The sequence below is a fragment of the Humulus lupulus genome, chromosome 5 (assembly GCF_963169125.1).
Source record: "Humulus lupulus chromosome 5, drHumLupu1.1, whole genome shotgun sequence".
Lineage (NCBI taxonomy): Eukaryota > Viridiplantae > Streptophyta > Magnoliopsida > Rosales > Cannabaceae > Humulus > Humulus lupulus.
In genome coordinates this window covers 122,858,247-122,882,097 of record NC_084797.1, presented here as the reverse complement: position 1 = coordinate 122,882,097, position 23,851 = coordinate 122,858,247, and the positions used below count along the sequence as shown (strand labels likewise).

General features: G+C 40.1%; 1 non-coding gene across 1 annotated transcript; it reads right to left on the bottom strand.

The window, feature by feature from the left end:
• Positions 1-269: 269 nt before the first annotated feature.
• LOC133781112 (small nucleolar RNA R71) lies at positions 270-376 on the bottom strand. The gene has a single exon (XR_009869908.1). It is a non-coding gene; the product is annotated as a small nucleolar RNA R71 (small nucleolar RNA).
• Positions 377-23,851: the final 23,475 nt, after the last annotated feature.

Sequence of the window (23,851 nt, the reverse complement as noted above, 5' to 3'; positions counted from 1 at the left end):
TTATTCAGATGGTGCAGAACTGTGTACAATTTGGGGGGTTACCGAATGAGGATCCAAATCTCCATATCACAAACTTTTTAGAGCTACGTGCGACATTCAAAATGAATGGGGTGAGTAATGATGTTGTAAGATTGAGATTATTCTCATTTTCACTAAGGGACAGAGCTAAGAGTTGGTTGAATTCATTACAAGCCTACTTTATACTTACTTGGGAAGATTTGGTTAATAAGAAATTCCTTGGTAAATATTTTCCTCCTGCTAAGTCAGCCAGAATAAGAGGAGAGATTAATAACTTCCATCAACTGGATGGGGAGTCTTTATATGACTCATGGGAACGGTTTAAAGAGTTGCAAAGAAAATGCCCACTTCATGGAATAGAGAAGTGGCTGCAGTTCATAATTTTTACAATGGTTTAGGGGGCAATGCAAGGACAATTACAGATGCAACATTGGGAGGACCGTTTATGAGAAAAATTGCTAATGAAGCATATGAATTATTGGAAGAGATGGCTATGAATAACTATAATTTCCCTACTGAACTTGAGAATACAAAAGTAGCATAAGTCTTAGAAGGTGATCTAATTGCGCTATTGACCGCTCAAGTAGCATCTCTAACGAAGCAATTGCAACAGACTAATCTCGCCGCACAAGCAATGCAAGTACAGAATGTCGTGAGTTATGAGATTTGTGGAGGACCACATTCTTATGAGCAATGCCCAAGCATAGCTAGTTGCTCAACTGATGTGAATAATATGCCTTTAGAACAAGCACAAGTTATTGGTAATTTTTCAAGACCTGCACCCAACACTTATTCCAATTCCTATACGCCTGCTTGGAAAAAATCACCCTAATTTGTAATAGAAAAATAATCAAGGGTTACAACCACAATATCCACAGTACCCACCTCAACAACCCCCTTATCAACCAACTTATGGATTATATTCTAGACCATATTATGATCCAAATCCACACCCATCTTATCTACCACCACATCCTTAAATGAATGCACCAAAAATTCAACCAGACCAATTAAATCAGTTTATGATAGAGACAAGGTCTTCAATCAGGAGTTTGGAGACACAAATAGGTCAATTGGCTCAAATGTTTTCTAGTAGACAGCAAGGGAATTCGCCTAGTTCTATAGAGGTAAATCCTAAAGAACAATGTCAAGATGTCACTCTGAGGAGCGGGACAAAGTATGATGGACCTACAGTGGATGACAAGGGGAAGAAGAAAGAGGAGCAACATGTTACTAGTCCAATACAAGAGGAGGTTACTAAATACCTTCCAAAGATAGAAAAACCAAAATATACTGAGCCTAAACCAAAGATTCCATATCCTCAACAGTTTCAAAAGGCTAATCTTGACAAACAATTTTCCAAATTTCATGAGGTATTTAAGAAACTTCGCATTAACATTCCTTTTGCAGAGGCTCTAGAACAAATGCCTAGTTATGTGAATTTTATGAAGGAGGTATTGTCTAATAAGAGAAAAATGGAGGATTATGAAACCGTTGCATTAACTGAAGAGTGTAGTGCAATTATTCAAAAGAAAATTCCTCAAAAGTTAAGAGATCCAGGCAACTTTACTATACCTTGCACTATTGGGAACTTTCATTGTGAGAGAGCTTTATGTGATTTGGGTGCAAGCATAAATTTAGTGCTACTATCTGTCTTTGAAAGGCTTGGTTTGGGGGAAGCTAGACCCACTACTGTTACTCTTCAATTGCCTGATCGTTCATTAACACACCCCAGAGGTATTATAGAGGATGTTCTAGTAAAGGAAGATAAGTTCATTTTCCTAGCAGATTTCATTGTATTAGATATGGAGGAGGATGATGATGTGCCTATTATATTGGGACGACCATTTTTGGCCACAAGGCAAGTGTTGATAGACGTTTAGAAGGGAGAGTTAAGGCTCAGAGTACAAGGTGATGAGGTTGTCTTTAATGTTTTCAAAGCTTTGAAATATCCTTCAGCCAGTGACAGTTGTTTTTGTGTTAGTGTATTGGAGGAACCAAGTTGTAACGACCCAAAATCGCTAATAAGGCTTAAGGGCCTTGATTAGTGTACCTGGAGGGCATAATGGGATTTTGTGTGTGACTTTAATGAGTTTAATGCATGATTATGATTTAATACACGTTATATGACTATTTGATTATTTGAGACGCATGACTATGTGAATTAGTATGCATGTAGACCTGATTATCTTAGAAAGTGCATATTTGTAATTTGGCCATTTTGGGCATGACTGTGTTGATATCTGTGATCTGTGACTCGAGACGATCCTAGAATGAGCGGGTTAGCGGAAAAGTCAAAGCGGGAATCTATACCCGACTTGGGTTAAGCCTGGGGAGTTTAAATGAGAATTTGGAAAATATATTGAGGTTAATCTTGATGATGAGGAATGTATAATTGGTGATTAATCAGGTATTGGGTAGCGAGCGGGAATTATTAGGAACACTTGAGGAATTAGTGGGAATTTGGGTAATAGGACTAAAATGTCCCTACATGGGCAAAAAGGTTTAGAATTATTAGGGAGGGCATTTTGGTCTTTAGGCTTGTTAGAGATAAGTTAAAGGGGGCTTTATACTTAGTGGAATTAGTAGAAAAAGAGTTAAGGCTGAAAAAGAAAGAAAGAAGGAAGAAAAAAGGAAAAGAGAGAAAAGCTGAAGGGTTTCGTTCCAAAAGAATCGGTTTGTGGCTCTCCCACCATTTTCCCTTCATTTTTCTTGGAGTTAAGCTCATTGGAGAGCTAGGGTAGGCTGAGCATCAAGGATCCTAAGCTAGACTTGAGGATTGGCAAGGGATTAGCAAGATCACATCAGAAATTTGAGGTAAGTTCTTGGAGATTTCAGTTTTAGGGCTTGACTGGTTTGAGCTATGTATTTGAGCTAAATAGATGGGATTTTTGGGGAAATCAGGTCAAGGTTGTGAAGGAGCAAGCTAAGGAGGTCTAGGGTTCAACTCAAGGTCGAATTTCCATCCACGGTATGATTTCTAAGACCTTATCTTTGTTGTTTGAATGTATTTCTGGTTTTAGGGTTCATTATGGTAGATCTTGAGTTTTGGGTTGCTTGAGCTTGGGGTATGAGTTCTTGGGATTCTTGGGATGAGTGTGAGGTGTTGATAAGTTTGTTTTTGGGTTTGGAAAAGGTTTGGACAAGTTTGGGGTCGAAATGGTTGAAGGAAAATCGCAGAAACGATTTTTGGGTGTGGTCTGGCTGCAACTAGCGCTACAGTGCTAGTCAGTGGGCGCTGTAGCGCTAGCCCCTGTTTCTGGGGGGTGTGGTTCTTCTTGTAGCGCTACAGCGCCCTCTTTAGAGCACTGTAGTGCTGCACTGTTCACAGAAGGGGATTTTTGGGCTTTTGTTGAGGGATTTTGACCTAGGGTTCGGGGCTCGATTCCACCACTTTGTTTTGGGGATCTAAGACTTCCCGAGGGCTCGAGATTGGTCCCGAGGGTAGGTTTTGGACTTGAGATTTGGTAAATGACTTTGACTTATGGATTTTTCTTAGGTAACCGCTAGGGCTCGAGTAGGATCGTGCTCGAGGAGTCAGGTGATCAAGGCTATCGAATTGAAAGGTAAGAAAATCGTAACACCCGAGGACGGGGCGTGGGCCCATAGTGTTATTTCAGGGCATGGCCCTAGATTGTATTATGTGCAAATGTATAACCTTAAATGAATTATTATATGTTTGAATGATTATTTCGAAATGTACTATATGTATGAATATAATGAAATGAACGGCTAAGGCCGAGAGCGGTGAAGGCCGAGAACGGCCTTGGGGCCTGGCAGTAACACTTAGCACATGGAGTGCTTATAGCCAGGGTGGGACCCAAGGGATACATGAGTTATCCTTACGGTAAGGACCGAGACCCCAGGCTTTGGTAAGGCCTCTTGGGCGGCATGGCCGTGCTTGTTCAGTCTGATGGTTTTCCTATTTATCAGTGAATTATATGTTAGCTATATTCTATGCATATGTTATAAATATTGTATGAGTTTTCTTGCTGGGCTTCGGCTCACGGGTGCTCTGTGTGGCAGGTAAAAGCAAGGAGTCAGTCAACCGGCCATCAGTATGGAGAGCGTGGGGGCGGCGCGTACATGTTCGGCCTGCCCGACTGCTTTGGTTGTGGGCATTTTGTATATGGCTGTATTAACTTATTCTTTTGATAGTTAACCTGGTGTAAATCTATTTTTGAGTTGTAAATATTTTGTAAACCTTATTTTTGGGATCCCAGATGTTTGATACTTAATGTTTTCAATGAAACTAAACATTTTCAAAGAGTATAGCCTTAAACACTGGTTTAGTCACACTTTTGGTTTTAGAAACCTCGTAGAGTCAGTTAGATGCACAATTTTCATTTTAAACTCACTTAGTAACAGCTCTAAGGTAGTAGGGCGTTACACAAGTAAAGGATCATTAGAAAGGATTTTCAATTGGGAGATAAAGTTCTGTTATTTAATTCTACAATGAAGCTGTTTTCAGGTAAACTAAGGTCTAGATGGTCGGGACCCTTCACAGTTGTGGTCTCATTAGCTTATGGAGCGGTTCAGATTCATAGCGAGAAAGTAAGACATTTTAAAGTAAATGATGAGAGGTTAAAGCATTATTTGGAAGGACTGGTAGAAAAGTGCAAATCAATGATGGTTTTGGAACCCCTTTAAATGGGGTATTCAGCATCCGACTAAATGACGTTAACGACAGCGCTATAGGAGGCATTCCTATATTTAATTTTAGTTTTGGTTTTTTTTTAATTAGTGGACAATTTTATTTTTTATTTGTAAAGTTTATTTATTTTAATTATTTTATTTTTAGTATAAAGATTGTAAAAAAAAATCATGCAAATCGTGAAAAAGTTATTTTTCAATTAGTCTTCAGGCCAAGTCACGACTTGAACTAGCAAGTTGTGACATTAAAACAAGTCAGAGAGCACTTAGAAATTTAAGGAAGGGCGGATCGCGACTTGGGCTTATAAGTCGCGACCCTTGGCCAAAACAGAGAGCATGGAGTTTTTAAAAAAAAGGGCGGGTTGCAACTTGAAGTAGATGAGTCGTGGCACTTGGGATGAGTTGCGGGCCGTGACTTGCCCTATCTGGGTCGCAGTGTGCCGGTCTCATACAGAAGAGAATGGGTTTTAAAATCAGTTTTTCAAGTCATGTCTGTCATTTTTTCAAATACTTTCATCCCAAACCAGTTTGTTATGAGAAAAAGCTCTCAATTTTCTTTCCTTTACCTTCTATTTCAAATACCCTTCAACCATCTTCCTAATTTCTAATTCTTAATCGATATTGATTTATTTCTTCCTTTCTTTTTCCTTAACCCTAATTTATTTTTCTATTGGTGAAGATTGAAGGAGAATTCAAGAGTGGGCAATTTTTCAGATTTAAATGCTTCTAAGTTTTGTCTTTGTAGTTTTCATTGAAGTAATTTTTACTATGGGATTGCATTGGATTGTTGAACTGCTTGTTAGTATATTTAGTGTCTTTGGGTGAAATTTTTGGAAGTATTCAGTGAGGAAATTCCAAAAATTTAGGGGAAGTGCTGCCAAAATTTTTGTGTGAAATTTTTGATCAATTGTTGTAAGTATGGATCCAAGGAAACAACCTACTAGGGCTGATATTCTAAGAACACTAATCACCCCTCAACATCCTGCACCCAACCAACCCAAACACAGCCAATCCTGCCAACACCTCAACCAATTCTAGAAATCAATCCGATGCAATTTATCAGCAAGGATGCCTATGATCACTATCAAAGGTTATCTCAGCATCCAGTCATTCAAGAGCGCGGAACGGAATATCGAGAAGAACTGTACCCTCAAGAAACTTACAACATTATTAGGAATGAGATTCTAAGCTGAGGTTGGCAACTTTTTGTGGATGATAAGATAGCGAAGGCCAATTGTTCACTGGTTTATGAATTTTACGCCAACTTTCTTGGGGTCGTTAATAAAAAGTTGTTTGTTAGAGGGGTTTCGGTTGAGTGTGCCATTGATAATATTGATGCCCTATATAGATTACCAATCCTGTCTCAAGAAGAAGATGAATACTATCAATTTGCATATCATAGTGAAGTTGATTGGACTGAGGTGGCAGAAACTTTACGAATTCATGGTGCTTCTTTTGTGATGTAGAATGGGGAGCCGAAACATTTATGGAGATATCAAATGAATTGTGTGGCCAAAGCCTGTACTCTTTTTGTGAGTGCGCGACTTATGCCCAACACCCACTTTTCTAAAGTGGGGACTGATAGGTGTCTTCTGGTTTATGCCATTATGAAGTGACTCTCTATTGATATTGGCCGAGTTATCCGCCAAAGCATCTGAGATTTATGTAGATTGAGTACTACTCTTGGGTTGGGGCACAAATCAATGATAACTGATTTGTGTGAAGTCTGGGAGGTCCCTAAATATCCTAGTGATATTTATAGGAAGGCCATGGGGCCTATTTCTCGTGCTACAGTGAATAAATTCAATGCACCATCCTTGGAGCCACCAGTGCCGCTACCAAGGAATGTGAGAGTTGAAAGGGACAGAGAAGCGTCTGAGGAACCCATACCTGCCAATGATCAACAAGATGTATCAAGGGCAGCTGAGGAGGAGCAAAGAGAAGAATATCCTCAATATTTGGCACTTGAGGCCCCATTGATCCGCACTTGGGAAGATTAGATTATATCATTCGACAGAACCAGCATACTCACAATTATTTGGGAGAGCATCATGATTTTCATAGAGCTCAAGTTGGTAGACAAAATTAGATGGTTTACTAATGGTCAAACCAATAGGCAGACCGCCAGTACTTTCCTCATTCACCACCTTGGAATCCTTTTCCAAATCCACCATCATTTTAGAAGTGATTCGCATCAGGAATGTTTTCTTTCTTTACTTATTTTTAAACATTGGGGACAATGTTTAGTTTATGTTCGAGGGAGGGAGCTTATTTTTCTATTAGTTTTGTTTTGTGTGATTTGTTTAGTTTTTGTTAGTGTTTGGAGTTTTGTTTTAGGGTGTTTAGTTCCAACATGAATGATGATTGACAACAAGTGCCGATGAGAATAAAGTGAATGTTATGATAATTCAAAGAAAATGAAATCTGAAAAAAAAAAAAATCTGTGTGCTTGATTGAACAATCCGTTAGTTCATTTTAGTTTAGATAACATTTGTTGAATATCTTGTCATTATGTTAAATTTATGTATTTGGATATTGATTATGCCTGCTGAAATTGGTTAGTGGAATGATGAATGGAAAGTGGAAATTATTTTATACAATTCTACAACTTGCCTACTTGTTATTTGAGGAGAAATAATATATCATGTATACTTAAGAATATGATTTAGGCTATCATTTGGACCATTTTACCCCTTTTCAGCCTAATTTTGTATCTTTTTGTTCTAAACAATCATTTAAGCCTAATACTGCAACTTGGTTATATATCCGTCCCTAATATACTATGAGCATATGATTGAGAAAAAATTATGGGGATTGATGTGTAATGGGGTTTAATTGTGATTTTAGTGGGTTTAGAAAATGAAAAGTAAAAGAAAAGAATTAGAGCGAGTATATATATTGAAAAATATATATTCCAATACACTCCCAATATGAATATATAGAAAAATCAAGTTTGGGGGAGTGTAGTTATATATATATATCTCTAAAGAAAAAAAATAGAAAGGGGATTATGGGATTGTATTACTATGGAAGTAAAGTTGGTGAGTTTTGGTCATGTGCTTATAGTAAAGTGAGCTTAAAAATTACTTTGTCATTTACCTTTACCTAAGCCATCATTACAAGCCTATAAAATTCCTATTGATTCTTATGCATATCATGATTTATATTAGTGGAGAATTGCAAGTAAGTGAGCTTATGGAATTATTTGGAATGAATGGATTGATTGGAAATAAATATGGTGAGCATAATTGATTTCGAGTATGTTTATTTAATGATCCTGATTTAATAATCCAAAATGCTAGTAGACTAAGGTGTGTTGATGGAGTGTTTTGATCAAAATTCTTGATTGAACAATCTGTTGAGTAGTTTTCTGAGAATTATATGATTAACATTCATGATTTTGAGGTATTATTGTTGTTGTTGGTAAAATTCATGTTGTTGAATTTGTTTTAGTTGTTAGAGTCTAGGTTTGTTTAAGTCCTTTGTTCGAGGGCGAAAAAAGAGTAAGTTTGGGGGAGTTTGATAGCTTCATTTTAGTGTCATTTTAGAATGTGTTTTTGTGGTAATCTTAAGTCTTTATGTGTGTTTTGTGCAAGATTACACATTTGTTTGTCTTTGTTGTAGGTTGGTGCGATGAATCATGAGAAAAATGTAAAAAGAAGTGAAACTGGTGGAAAAATGATGCCCTTGGCAGTTGTTGGACTCAAAATGATGCTAAGGATGATTAAAACTCGATTTTTTATCAAGAGATTAGTTGAAAGAAGAAATTTGAGAAAAAATATAATTAGAGCCGCAACATGGGCTTATAAATTGCGAATCTAGGCAAGTCAGAGACGCATGGCTACTGAGGCAATTAGTGTCGGTACTTGGGCTTACAAATCGTGACTCAAGAGGAAGTCAGAGTGTAGCGTCCCAAATTTGCTAATAAGGCTTAGGGCCTTGATTAGCGTGCCTGGAGGGCAATAAGTGATTTATTATTATTATACGTGAATTTGATGAGTATGAAATTAGAAATGCATGTTTAGGTGAATTAAATATGCATGTGGGCTCCGTTGAGGGCATAAATGAAATATATGTGATATTTGTTATATATTTGTGATGCACGACCCGAGACAGTCATAGGGAGCGATTTAGCTAGAAAGTCACAACGAGGTCAAATACCCGGCTCGGGAGGAACTTAGGGGTATTTCGGGGATATTATAATGTGTTTGGGAATTATTTAATAGCAGGTAGTAATTGAGTAATGGTTGGGATATGTCGGGATTAATAAGGATTTATTAGACTACTCGGGGACTTAGCAGGTTATGGCAAATGACTAAATTTCCATTGGGTTACCTAAGGGGTTAGAATAAGTTTTAGGGGCAATTATGTCTTTTGGTAAGGGATATTATTGGGCTTACTTGACTGATTAAAGGCTCTAGAAGGGGTTAGGAGGAAAGGAAAATAAACAGAAGGAAAGCAGTCTGAAGGAAGCTCTCTCTCTAAAGTCGGTTCTCTCTCTCACTAAGCTAAGGAAGATTTTTCTTGGTGAAAGTCAAGGGAGGAGCTTGAGGATTGAAGGAAGTGGGGTCTAGAAGTAGTTAGCATCAGGTGAGGATCAAAACCATTATGGTGGTAAGGATCTAAGCTCGAATTTTGTTTAATTTTCTCCTGATTTTGCTGAAGTTTGAGGGGTTAAAGCTTAGATAATTGAACTTGAGTTATAGTAGGATTTTGGTTGGTTTATTTGGGCTTATGTGCTGCTTAAAGTGTATTAGGATGATTATGGGACTCAATTCTATTGTTGGGGTGCATTTGGGTTGATTTCCAAGGGAGTTAGCTTGTGAAAATTGCATGGAATTTATGGGTTTCGGGGTTGAGCCGCGGCCCTGTTCATCAGTGCCACAACTCGCTTGCGTTTATAGGCTAGTGAGGCTTCAGGAAATTTCCCAGGCATCGCGGCACAAGGTTTGGGCACCGCGGCCATAGGCTGGCAGATGTGAGGCAATTTTGCCTATATCTTGGGGCGCGACACGACGCTTAAGGGAGGCTGAGCCGCGACCCAAATGTGGATTTTTGGCAAAATGAGAGTTTTTAGCTCGGGAACTTGAACGTTAAGGCTACCTAGTTTTGTAGAAAGCAAGGTCTCGGAGGTTAGAATTATGTCTTGGAACTATTTAATGGATTAGAACGTGATGGTTGATTATTATTCATGTGTTGTGACTAGGATTTCTTCATGGCTCGGGTTAGGGGACTGTGCTCATGATCGCGGTGCTTAAGGGAGCTCGGGACACAGGTAAGAAAACTGTTGTACCCATAGAGCAGGGCGAGGCCCTATAGTTTGTGTTACAGGGCGTAGCTCCATTGATTGTGTTTATACGTGTTTAAATACTCGTTAATTATTCTATGTGTGCATATATGTGAATGAACGGCAAGAGCCGGGAACGGCGAGGGCCGGGAATGGCGAGGGCCAGGAACGGCGAAGGCCGAGAACGGCAAGGGGCCGGGAGCAGTGTTTAGCATGTAGAGTGCGAGTTGCTAGGGCGAGACCTTAAAGGATACCTGCGATATCCTTACTGTGTGAACCGCGAACCCAGGGTCTAGTAAAGCGCTTGGAACGGCATGGCTGTACGTGTATAGCCTAAGGATGGCTTGATTATATGTTAAGTGTTGATATGCATATGTTTTCTGCTTGCGTGGGTTTTCTTGCTAGACTTCGGCTCACGGGTGCTTTATGGTGCAGGTAAGGGCAAGGGGAAAGTCGACCAACCATGAGTACGGAGAGCGTGAAGCGGTGTGTACATGTTTGGCTTGCCTGGCTGCCATGGCCAGGGGTATTTTTGGGAGATGATTGTACTAAACCTAGATTTTTTTGTTTAGCCTACTTTAGATATATTTTTGAGTTGTAAATATTTCTAAACAGTATTTTGGGATCCCAAATGTTAAATTCTCTGTGTTTTTCAATGAATGGAATTATTCTCAAAGTATAAGGCTCTGATTATGGTTTAACCACACTTTTGCCTTAAAACCTCGATTAGCGAGTTAATTGCAGGTTTTAAACTCAGTTAGTAACATCACTAAGGCAGTAGGGTGTTACAACTTGGTATCAGAGCGAGCCAAGGTTTATACTTTCTAGAGATAGACCGAACATGTACGCTCACTGTCAAGGACAAGCTCGACTCAAGGTTGGTTGGTAATGATGGACTTATATGCTTGAATATATGCTTAAATGTCTTGTTTGCCTGCTTATTTCATATAGAGGATGATGAATAAGTTAACATATGCATGATGCCAAGGCATGGCCCGTTGTGTGCTATATGGTATCTGTATGTTATATGGATTGTTGTTTATGGTTGACTGATGTGATTGGGAGGTGGTTTTGGAGGTTGTTATCATGCCTGATGAGTGGCATTGTTGATTGCAGACATATTTGTTGAGATGGCTCGACAATCATCTAGACTCCACGACAGTAGGGCTGAGGATGACAAACAGGGTCAGGACCCTCCATCTGCCCCACAGAATTGGCAACAGATGTTTGCTGAAATGGAAGAAAGACTACAACAAACAGAGGAAGAACTTCGACAGTTGAGACAGCAGGCCCCTCCACAGATCACTAGGTTGCCAGTTCAGCAGGTTGTGGCGCCAGTTCCGGTCCAGCCTGTTATGAAGAATAGGTGGGAACCTTTTTATGAGAGGTTCAGGAAACAACATCCTCCCACCTTTAATGGTGGACCAGACCCACTGCGGGCAGAGCAGTGGATGAATATGATTTCCTCTATTCTCGAATTTATGAGGGTTGAGGTGAACGAGAGGGTAGCATGTGCTAGCTACATGTTCAGAGAGGATGCCCACATCTGGTGGGATGTAAAAGTTCAGAGGAGGAATGTGACAGTGATGACTTGGGAAGAGTTTAGGAACATCTTTAATGAGAAATATTATAGCGTTGCAGTCCGAGCTGCGAAGGTTGACGAGTTTATCAACCTGACTCAGAACTGGTTAACCGTGACAGAGTATGCTCTGAAATTTGACCGATTGGCAAAGTTTGCGCCATATTTAGTGCCGACAGATGCAGCAAGAAGAGAAAAATTTGTACAGGGATTGAACATTATGATCGCCCATGATGTGAAGATTACTTTAGATCCAGAGACTACTACCTATGTTCAGGTTGTGGACAAGGCCTTTACAGCTGAGGGGGCCGAGGACCAGATTTGGAGAGAAAGTGCTGTTAGGCGCGATGCCATGAGGATAGTGCCTCCTTTTATTGGATCCAGTCGGGGTAGTGGCTCTAATGAGCAGAAGTGAAAGGCCCCAGATTGTTTTGTTCCTCCTAGCTCGGAAAGGAGGGCGCGGGGTGCTTCTAGTGGCTGCCATGGCGAAGGCGACAACTGGAGGAGCTTTCCAGTGTGTCCCCAGTGCAGACGACGACATCAAGGTGAGTGCAGGATCAGGGCGTGCTTTATCTGTGGGAGTGCCAATCATCTGAAGAAGGACTACCCACAAGTCAGGAAAGAGGAGCCGAAGCAGCGCGACAGTCTCGCTCCTGCTACGGTGTTTACTTTGACTCAGACTGAGGAGGAGGCTAGCCCCTCGGTTGTGACAGGTCAGATTTCTAGTGTGGGTTCTTCTTATACTGTATTGTTTGATTCGGGAGCTACTCATTCGTTTGTGTCTGCTAGAGTGATAGATCAGCTATGTAGACCCAGTGTTTTGTATGTTAGGGGTTTTCAGACTTTGTTGATGACTGGGGAACTGGTAGTCTCTAGGAGATGGATTAGAGCTTTACCAATAGAGATAGATGGTAGAGAGTTGTTTGCTGATTTGATTGAACTTGCGATAAATGACTTTGATATGATCCTAGGGATGGATTGGCTATCGAAGTATGGGGCGACGATTGACTGCAAGTGCAGGATGGTGACTTTTGAACCTGAAGGGGAGGTACCCTTTGTATTTGTGGGGACAGTTAGTGGACCGCGAGTACCTATGATTTCAGCACCGAAGGCTAGAGACCTGATGTAGGAAGGTTGCATAGGATTTCTAGAGAATGTTATGGATACCTCTAAGGTTGTGTCGGTTGGACCGGGGGAGACCAGATTGGTGTATGAGTTTCCAGATTTATTTCCAGTGGATCTACCAGGGTTGCTGCCGCAGTGGGATATTGATTTTTTTATAGAGTTGGTGCCAGGGGCGCAGCTGGTATCTAGGACACCTTACAGAATGGCTCCAGCTGAGCTGAAGTAGTTGAAGAATCAGCTGCAGGTGTTACTGGATTTGGGGTTCATCAGACCGAGTTTCTTGCCATGGGGTGCTCCAGTGTTGTTTGTCAAGAAGAAGGATGGATCTCTTAGGATGTGTATTGAATACAGGGAGTTGAACAAGTAGACCATTAAGAACAAGTATCCACTACCTAAGATCGATGATTTATTTGACCAGCTATAGGGAAGGACAGTGTTTTCCAAGATTGATCTCCGGTCAGGTTAACATTAGTTAAGGATCAAAGAGGAGGACATACCAAAGACCGCTTTCCGCACGAGGTATGGACATTATGAATTCCTGGTTATGTCATTTTGATTAACCAATTCCCTAGTAGCTTTTATGGATAAGATGAATAGGGTTTTCAATGACTATCTTGATAAGTTTGCGATTGTGTTCATCGACGACATTTTGGTGTACTCTCAGTCAGATACAGAGCATGAGAAGCATCTGTGATTGGTATTGCAGTGGTTGAGGGAGCATAGGTTATATGCTAAGTTCAGCAAGTGTGAGTTATGGTTACCACAAGATACATTTGTTGGCCATATCATCAGTAAGGAGGGGATTCTGGTTGACCCAAGCAAGATTGAGGCAGTGAGAGACTAGCCTAGACCGAGCAGTGTTCCTGAAGTGAAGAGTTTTCTGGGATTGGCAGGATATTATCGGCGGTTTGTTGAGGGGTTCTCCAAGACAGCTACGCCGTTGATAGAATTTACAAGGAAGAAGATGAAGTATGTTTGGATAGACAGATGTGAGAACAATTTTAAGGAGTTATAGCGGCGACAGATCACCGCGCCAGTGTTGAGTCTGCCGACAGATAATGAGAAGTTTGTGGTTTGTTGTGATGCTTCCGAACAGGGTTTAGGATGTGTACTGATGCAAGCTAGTAAGGTGATAACCTATGCATCGAGACAGTTAAAGGAATATGAGCAGAGATATCCCACGCATGATCTGGAGTTGGCAGCAGTGGTATTCGCACTTAAGATTTGGAGACATTATCTATATAGTGAGAAGTGCGAGATATACACCGACCATAAGAGTTTGAAGTACTTCTTTACTCAGAAGGATCTGAATATTCGCCAGAGGCGGTGGCTAGAGTTGGTTAAGTATTATGATTGTGATATCCTGGGAAGCTAATGTAGTGGCTGATGCATTGAGTCAGAAGGGCCCAGGATAGTTGTACAGTTCGAGGCATATATCCAATAGGTTAGCGAAGGAGATGACCAGAGCAGGAATAGAGTTGGTGATTTGTCTATTGGCCAACATCACTCTTCAGTCTACGCTCCTTGAGAGAATCAAGGAGGTGCAGGGGAAGGATTCCCAGTTGAGAGGTCACAGGGAGAATGTCTTAGTCGGAGCGGTTAAGGACTTCTCTATCTCGGAGATGGGGTTACTGAAGTACAAGGGTCGGATCTGTGTTCCGATGGATTTTGATATCTGGCTGGAGATCTTGAATGAATCGCATACCACTCCCTATTCTTTACATCCAGGAATGACGAAGATGTACCAAGATTTGAGAGCTTTGTATTGGTGGTCGGGCATGAAGAGGGATGTGGTGGATTATGTGGCCAAGTGCTTAACTTGTCTGTAGGTCAAGGCTAAACATCATAGGCCAACAGGGTTGTTACAGCCTCTAGGGATTCCAGAGTGGAAGTGGGAAGATATCATGCTGAAGACTGTGGGACAGCATGACTCGGTGTGGGTGATTGTGGATAGGTATACCAAGTCCGGCCAGTTTTTACCTGTCAGGAAGACTTATACTTTGGGACAGTATGCTGAGTTATATGTGAAGGAAATTGTTCGACTTCATGGGGCTCCAAGGTTAATAGTATCCGACAGGGACCCCACCTTCACCTACAGGTTTTGGGAGAGTCTGCAGAGGGCTATGGGCATACAGTTACAGTTTAGTACCGCTTATCATCCTTAGACAGATGGACAGTCTGAGAGGACCATTCAGATATTGGAGGACATGTTGCGAGCCTGTGTGCTAGATTTTGGGGGATCTTGGAGTAAGTATCTTCCTTTGATTTTGTTCTCGTGCAACACAGTTATTAGGCGACTATCGGAGTGGCTCCGTATGAGATGCTATATGGGAGGAAGTGAAGATCACCTATCCATTGGGATGAGATGAGTGATAGGATGTACTTAGGTCCTGAAATGGTTCAGAGGAAAAATGAGGCGATTGAGAAGAATAGAGCTAGAATGCTCGCCTCCCAGAGTCGCCAGAAGAGTTACTCGGACCTGAAACACAGGGGCGTGGAATTTTAGGTCGGTGACCATGTGTTCCTTAGAGTTTCACCTTTGAGAGGAGTGAAACGGTTTGGTGTTCGGGGCAAGCTGAGCCCTAGGTTTGTTGGCCCCTTCGATATTCTGGAACGGGTTGGAGAGGTAGCTTATAGGTTGGCGATGCCTCTAGCCTTATCAGGGGTTCATGATGTTTTTCACGTGTTTATGCTCCGGAAGTATGTATCAGATTCGACGTATTTACTGAGTTATAAGAATTTGGAGCTGGACCAGGATTTTTCTTATGAGGAGAAGCCGGTGCAGATTCTTGACCGGAAGGATAAAGTCTGGCGGAGCAAGACCATTGCCTTGGTTAAAGTGCTATGGAGGAACAACAAAGTTGAGGAGGCGACATCGAAACTTGAATTAGAGATGCGGGAGCGGTATCCCGAGTTGTTCAGGTAATTTCGGGGACGAAATTTCTGTAAGGAGGAGATAGTTGTAGCATCCCAAATTTGCTAATAAGGCTTAGGTCCTTGATTAGCGTGCCTGGAGGGCAATAAGTGATTTATTTTTATTATACGTGAATTTGATGAGTATGAGATTAGAAATCCATGTTTAGGTGAATTAAATATGCATGTGGGCCCCATTTGGTTATTATGGGCATGTTTGTAATTTTAGCCTGTTGAGGGCATAAATGCAATATGTGTTATATTTGTGATATATTGGTGATATATTTGTGATGCATGATCCGAGACAGTCCTAGGGAGCGATTTAGCTAGAAAGTCACAACAGGGTCAAATACCCGGCTCGGGAGGAGCATAGGGGTATTTCAGGGATATGATAATGTGTTTGGGAATTATTTAATAACAGGTAGTAATTAAGTAATGGATGGGATATGTCGGGATTAATAAGGATTTATTAGACTACTAGGGGACTTAGCGAGGTATGGCAAATGACTAAATTGCCCTTGGGTTACCTAAGGGGTTAGAATAAGTTTTAGGGGAAATTATGTCTTTTGGTAAGGGATATTCTTGGGTTTACTTGACTGATTAAAGGCACTAGAAGGGGTTAGGAGGCGAGAAAAATAAACAAAAGGAAAGCAGTTTGAAGTAAGCTCTCTCTCTCTCTAAAGTTGGTTCTCTCTCTCACTAAGCTAAGGAAGATTTTTCTTGGTGAAAGTCAAGGGAGGAGCTTGAGGATTGAAGGAAGTGGGGTCTAGAAGTAGTTAGCATCAGGTGAGGATCAAAACCATTATGGAGGTAAGGATCTAAGCTCGAATTTTGTGCAATTTTCTTCTGATTTTGCTGAAGTTTGAGGGGTTAAAGCTTAGATAATTGAGCTTGAGTTATAGTAGGATTTTGGTTGGTTTATCTGGGCTTATGTGCTGCTTAAAGTGTATTAGGATGATTATGGGACTCAATTCTGTTGTTGGGGTGCGTTTGGGATGATTTCTAGGGGAGTTTGATTGTGAAAATTGCATGGAATTTCTGGGTTTCGTGGTTGAGCCGTGGCCCGCTCGCGTTTATAGGCTAGTGGGGCTTTAGGATATTTCCCAGGCTCCTCAGCGCAAGGTTTGGGCGCCGCAACCCTAGGCTGGCAGATGTGAGGAAATTTTTCCTCTATCTTGGGGCTCGACGCGGCGATTATGGGAGGCTGAGCTGCTACCCAAGTGTGGATTTTTGGCAAAATGAGGGTTTTTAGCTCGCGAGCTTGAACGTTAAGGCTCGGGAAGGTTTCTACTACCTAGTTTGTTAGAAACCAAGGTCTCAGAGGTTAGAATTATGTCTTGGAACTATTTAATGGATTAGAACGTAAAGGTTGATTATTTCGTGCATTGTGACTAGGATTTCTTCATGGCTCGTGTTAGGGGACTATGCTTGTGATCGCGGTGCGCGGATAGCTCGGGACATAGGTAGGAAAACTGTTGTACCCATAGAGCAGGGCGAGGCCCTATAGTTTGTGTTACAGGGCGTAGCCCCATTGCTTGTGTTTATGCTTGTTTAAATACTCGTTAATTATGCTATGTGTGCATATATGTGAATGAACGGCAAGAGCAGGGAATGGCGAGGGCCGAGAACGGCGAGGGCCGGGAACGGTGAAGGCCGAGAATGGCAAGGGGCCGGAAGCAGTATTTACGTAGAGTGCGAGTTGCTAGGGTGAGAACCTAAAGGATACCTGGGATATCCTTATGGTGTGAACCGCGAACCCAGGGTCTGGTAAAGCGCCTAGGACGGCATGGTCGTACATGTATAGCCTGAGGATGGCTTGTTTATATGTTAAGCGTTGATATCCATATGTTTTCTGCTTATGTGGGTTTTCTTGCTGGGCTTTGGCTCACGAGTGCTCTATGGTGCAGGTAAGGGCAAGGGGAAAGTTGACCAACCATGAATATGGAGAGCGTGAAGTGGCGCGTACATGTTTGGCCTGCCTGGCTGCCACAACCAGGGGTATTTTTGGGAGATGATTGTACTAAACCTAGATTTTGTTGTTTAGCTGACTTTAGTTATATTTTTGAGTTGTAAATATTTCTAAATAGTATTATGGGATCCCAAATGTTAAATGCTTTAAGTTTTTCAATGAATGGAATTATTTTCAAAGTCTAAGGCTCTGATTATGGTTTAAGCACACTCTTTCCTTAAAACCTCGATTTGCGAGTTAATTGCACGTTTTAAACTCACTTAGTAACGTCTCTAAGGCAGTAGGGTATTACACAGAGGCTCAGCAAAGGGGAATTTTAAACACGGGCCGCAACACCTGAGGATTTAAACGGAATCAAAGGCTTAAAATATAGACACGGGCTGTGAGCCAGAGAAGGCCAAGTCGCGGCCCGCATATGGAAAACACAGCTTATGTTATTTTTGTTACTAATAATTCGTATTTAGGGTTTAATTAGGTCATTAGGTCAGTTTTTAATTATGTTTTTAGAGACTAATTTTGATTCTTAGGCTAGTTATTTTGCATTTTTATATTTTTCTTTCTTCTTTAAGTTTGTGAATCATATGTTTTTGAATTATTGTTTTGTTTATTAGTCATGTCTGATATGAACTAAATTTTTTTATCCAGGGTTTAATGTAGTCACTTAGATTTCTATCTAATTTAATTATGAAGTTCTTTTGATTTTTCTTCTCTATTCTAATCTATATGAAGTGTGTTTAATGCTAGTAAATACCTGATCAATATTTGCTTGATTTATGATTTTGATTCAAAATTCAAAAGATGAGAATTGAATATGCTATCATTAGATAGACATAGGTTGCATATTGGACGAAAGTACCTGTATGACTTGTGTAGTAATTAGGTTTCCATGCTTAATGCCTTCTATATGTTTAAGTTAATCACAGAGATGTAGAAAACATGCATATAGGTTGAGATCTTATATATTGAAAAAGAATAGGAATTAATTTATGTTAACCTGCTATTAGAATAGGAAGAAAGAAATTTAGAATTGATTAATAAAATTAATAGAATGAAAAGTTGATGAAATTAACACCCTAGGTCTTTTTAATAGCAATTTAAATCTTTTAATTAGTGATTCTTGTTCTTATTTTTTTTTTTATAATTTTAAAATTAAATTCATTCATCTAAATTTTCATTGCCAAATAGAAATTAAAAGAAAAATTAGTGGTAATTGGAAAATAGCTTAGTTGGAACGATACTCTACTTATCATATATATTACTTGAATCGATTACGTGGACTTGCCTATATATATATATATTCGCGATCAAATAGTTTGGCTTTTGTGAATGGTGTGTTTTTATATATGCTTTTTCTCTTTTCATGGGTTGGGTTTGTCTCACCTTTAGACTCAAAAGAGTTAACACAATTTTTCCTTTGTAGTTAGAACAAACAGGACACGGGCAGACACATTTTTTCCTTTTTCGGTAGAATGAACATAACACTTCTTTTGGAAAATTTTGTAAAACATTTATCTTGTCTTGTGTGTTCTTATATCCTATATGTGCCCATGTGAATAAGGATTCTCGTTCCTTGATCTCCTGTTAGAAGAATTCATTTTTCGTCACCATAGGCTAACAGAATCATACTGCTTGTTTCATGTACATAAACATAGTTCAACAAACTACTATACAAATAGGACACTGAAGGTTGTTCCTCAAACTAGTAGGCGACCAAAATTGGAGGTTGTCCTTTAATGGTGATCAATCGTGGTTTAAAAGTTGTCCTACTTTCTAACAACGATTAGGTTTTTTGAGGTTATCTTCTAAACTAGCAGAATTTGAAGTTATCCTTGATCAATGTTCATGGTTATCCTCTTTTATGAGAATGCTTATGAGTTAGAGTATCACTCGGTTGGAACCTGGTTCAGCTAGGTTTCAAAATTTCCTTAATAGCTACCTGTTAGTATTCAGGCCTTTTTCCTGGTTAGGATGAGGATTTTATAACTTTGATTTTTTCATGTTAGTTTATTAAGTTTTATTTGGAATCATATCTGATAATCCGAGTTATTGTTGTAGCTCGGTTTTTATTTCCAAATTTGACTTTTATACAAACTTGAATTTTCCAAAGCTTGATTGCGTTATTTAAACTTTCAAGTATGTCTACTTGTTTTATTTATTGTCACAATGACTATTCATACTTATTTAAACATATAAGTATGCCGAGCTTATAACTGTTCAAAACTTATACTCCTTTATTCATAGAAGCATGATAGGTTAGAATATTACTCAAAATTTTGTTGCACAAAAAATTTGTAATATTTCTCATTTTATGCTATGTTATCTCTATACTTTAACCTTTTCCTAAAAGTTTGAGATAAATTTTTTATTTAAAAGATGTATAGATTTTTTCTAAGCTCGTGGTATGGTTATACCCAACACTTGTATGCCCCTAAGTAATAGTAGTTTCCTCCAAATCCAGGACCATTACACTGTGTATTTTAAATAGTGTCATACTTGTTAATCAAGTCATTTGGTCATAAACGTGTAACTAAGGTTAATGTCAAGGGTTAGGGTTAAAATATTTTGTTAAAGGAAAAAAATTTAATACGTACATGGGATCCGAAAAAATATTACAAACAAACGTTTAAAAGCAGTGTATACACATCAAAAGTTACAACTAGCCAGTCTAAGCAGCAAAAAAAGGGATACAACCCTAGTTCCTCTGAAACACCCTCGTCCGTGGTGGACCAGCAGCCACATATGTACGCGCCACCACTAAAGCTCTCCAACTCATGCCTAGTCAAGCTTTCCTTTTCCCTTACCTGCACCACATAGCACCCGTGAGGCAAGGCTTAGCAAGAAAACTTAAACATGTGCATGAAAAGTAAATACAGATTTCAAATACTTATCTAGCATTCCCTAAAATAATAATCTACTCATGCATGCATAAAATTACAAATAAATGATCATTGGATCATACTGGGGCCCACTGTCCTGAATAGTTGACCATATAGTCAACCCGGGGCCCTATGCCCTAGCTATGTGACCATAGAGTCACCTGGGGCCCTTGCTCTTAGCACTGAGTAACTAGCCATAGACCTAGCCAAGGGCTTTGTTTTCCAACGACCATAGGGTCGGCCAACGTAAAAGTACGTTTCTGATTGGGCCTAAGCCTTTCGACCAGCGTGCAGCGCGCTATTTCTGCCCATGACTAATAAGTCAAGCCCCGAGCCAGGTATTCAGATATAGATACAGAATAATATACTTCATACAAAACAAGTATGCATACATATTAATTATATAACACCGTCAATTAAATGCAAACATAGTAATAACAATGTTCCTTAACAAGACCATGCGAACAATCATATAATACTTAGACAGAAACTGAGTATTCAAGTATGTTTAATCAACAAGAACAAACATAACTCAATCACGTTCATTCGCAGGGGCCTGAGCTCTAACCACATATATCACATATTGGGTGTAGTTTTCTTACCTCAGGTCCGAATGCAAACTATAATAAGAACGACCCTTGCGTACAATCCCGGTTATGAGCCCTTAGCGATAACCTAGTCACAACCATAATATAGAATCTTGTCAATAACGAGAAAATAAAGGCTTCCAGACCAAGTCCAAGCCTTTGGGACGTCGATGTCTTCTAAACCGGGTAGTCACTACTACAAAAACATACTTTTATGACACTTTTTTAGGGCACTTCCCTAGATACAATCCATAAAAACATCTCCTAGACTTTTTAGGACACTTATTGAGAGTCCTTAAATAATTTCTTTTAGGACACGCGGTGCGAGCCTAAAAATCTGATGTGTGTCTTAAAAGTTTGATTTTTTATTTTAACAAAAGTTCTTGGACTCTTTAGGACATTCATTGAAAGTCCTTAAAGAATTTCTTTTAGGACACGCAAAGCGAGCCCTAAAAACTTATGTGTGTCCTAAAAGTTTGAATTTTTTTAACAACAGTTTATGGACAATTTAGGACACTCATTGGGAGTACTTAAAAATTTTCTTTTAGGACACGCAAAGCAAACCCTAAAAACATATGTATGTCCTAAAAGTTTGAATAGTTTTTGTTAACTATATTTTTATTATATATTAAATCACAAAGAAAAAAACAACAACCCATTCTCTCTCTCTCTCTCTCTCTCTCTCTCTTTCCTTCGATTTCGTCTCTCTTACCCCATTTCTCTTTCTATCTCTCTCTCGTGCAATACAGCTGCCCAGCCACGAACAATGGCTCTCCAGCCTCCCCTTGCCATCCCGCGCCGACCCACGATGTTCCCCGGCCCCCAAAACCCCTAGACCCATGAGCCCCTAGCCACACATGCCCCTAGCTCTCTCCACGAAGCCTCCAAAGTTTGGCAACCATGTGGATTTCCAAAAAAATTTGGGCATTTGTGTCCACCTCGATCCACCCCGAGCCAAATGACCACCACCATTGCATTCCTTGTGCTTTGTGCTTTGTGGGGTGGTGGCGACGACATCATCGTCGAAGCACCGGCGGGAGCTTTGGCTACCATTTAGTTTTTGAAAAATTAAAAATAAAACTTCTTAGGACTCATAATGTGAGCCCTAAAAATATTATTTTAGTAGAGTACTTGCACCCCGCAAATCCTAAAAACCCTTTTTTTTGTAGTAGTGAGTAGATTCGATCTTGATCCCTTAGGTTTGAGTTCCCATCACTAGCACCCTAGGGTGGCCAAAGCTGCTCAAGCGGGCTGCGACTTGATCCTAAGAATCACAGCGCACCTCTTATAACGAAGAGCCCCTCTTTCTTGGAGACAAGACAAGGGTCACTACTTGCCCCTGAGGGTCGCGACACGCCTCCAAAACAGAAGCCCACTTGGCCCTGGGTTCGCATAGGTTGCGGCGCCCCAAGAACAGGGTCTTGGCCCGACCCTACGAACCAGAATTCCCCTATTTTTCATCAGCTAATAACCCACCAAAATCCTCCCAAATATTTCCTAGAACCATAATTCAATGCCCGGAATTACATCAACGTGATACCAGCAACAAAACCCAACATTAAGTTCAGCCAAAATCCTACCAAAATAAAAAATTTACACCTTGAGTCACAAAGCTCAGGAACACTCCAAGAACTCTAGGAAATCATAATAGAATTCAACTAAACACAAGGATTAGAGCTTTACCTCAGCTTTGTTTAATGATCTCCTAGCTGCAACAAATCCCAAATCCTAAACCAAGCCTTCAATTCCCTTTGGTTTTTCACGAATTTAACACTAAAGTTGAGAGAGAGTGAGAGAGAGAATTGGTTGGGAGAGATAAGAGAGAGCTGAGTGTCTTTTGTGTTTTGTTTTTCATAAGGTTCAAGTAACTTAAGCTAATCCCGAGGCTTGGGGTACCAAAAACGCCCCCAAGGGAAAAATGCTCAAAATTCCTGAAATTCCTTCTTAATCTCACTATCTCCAAATATATCCTCAAATATTTATTCTCGTTACCCGATAACCCGGTAATGTACCAGTTATCCGAAATAACCCTTGACTCGTCCCGAGCCAGTTATTCGGTCCCATTGTGACTTTGCCGCTAACTTGCTCCCTAGGATCATCTCGTGCCGAGTCACCCAAATAAATCCATATAATAATGTGGTCTCTTACATATATCACATATATGCACATATATACAATTATGCCTATAACGAGCCAAATTACAAAAATTTCCTTTCCAATAAGAAATGACCCCAGATGCATATTTAATACACCTAAACATGCATATCTAGTCATATTATCACATAACTCACATAATCACATAATTACACACAAATATATCTCACATGAACATATAATTCCATAAATTGCCATCCTGCCCCCCTAATCAAGGCTCTGAGCCCTATTAAGTAACTTGGGACGTTACAAATATCCCCTCCTTACAGAAATTTCTTCCTTGAAATTTTACCTCAACAACTCGGTATGGTGATTCTGCATATCTGCCTCCAGCTCCCAGGTCGCTTCCTCGACCTTGGTGTTCCTCCATAATACCTTAACTAAAGGTATAGTCTTGTTTCTCAGGACCTTGTCCTTCTTGTCTTAAATTTGAACTCGCTACTCCTGATAGGAAAAATTTGTTTCCAGTTCCAGATCCTCATAACTCAATACACAAGTCCCATCTATTACATACTTCTTCAGCATTGAAATATGAAATACGTTGTGCTCAATAGACAGTGTAGGGGGTAAGGCCAACCTATAGGCCACCTGACCGATCCTCTCCAGAATCTCAAATGGTCCAACAAACCAAGGGCTTAGCTCTCCCTTCTTCCCAAACCTCTTCACCTGTCTCAATTGTGAAACCCTAAG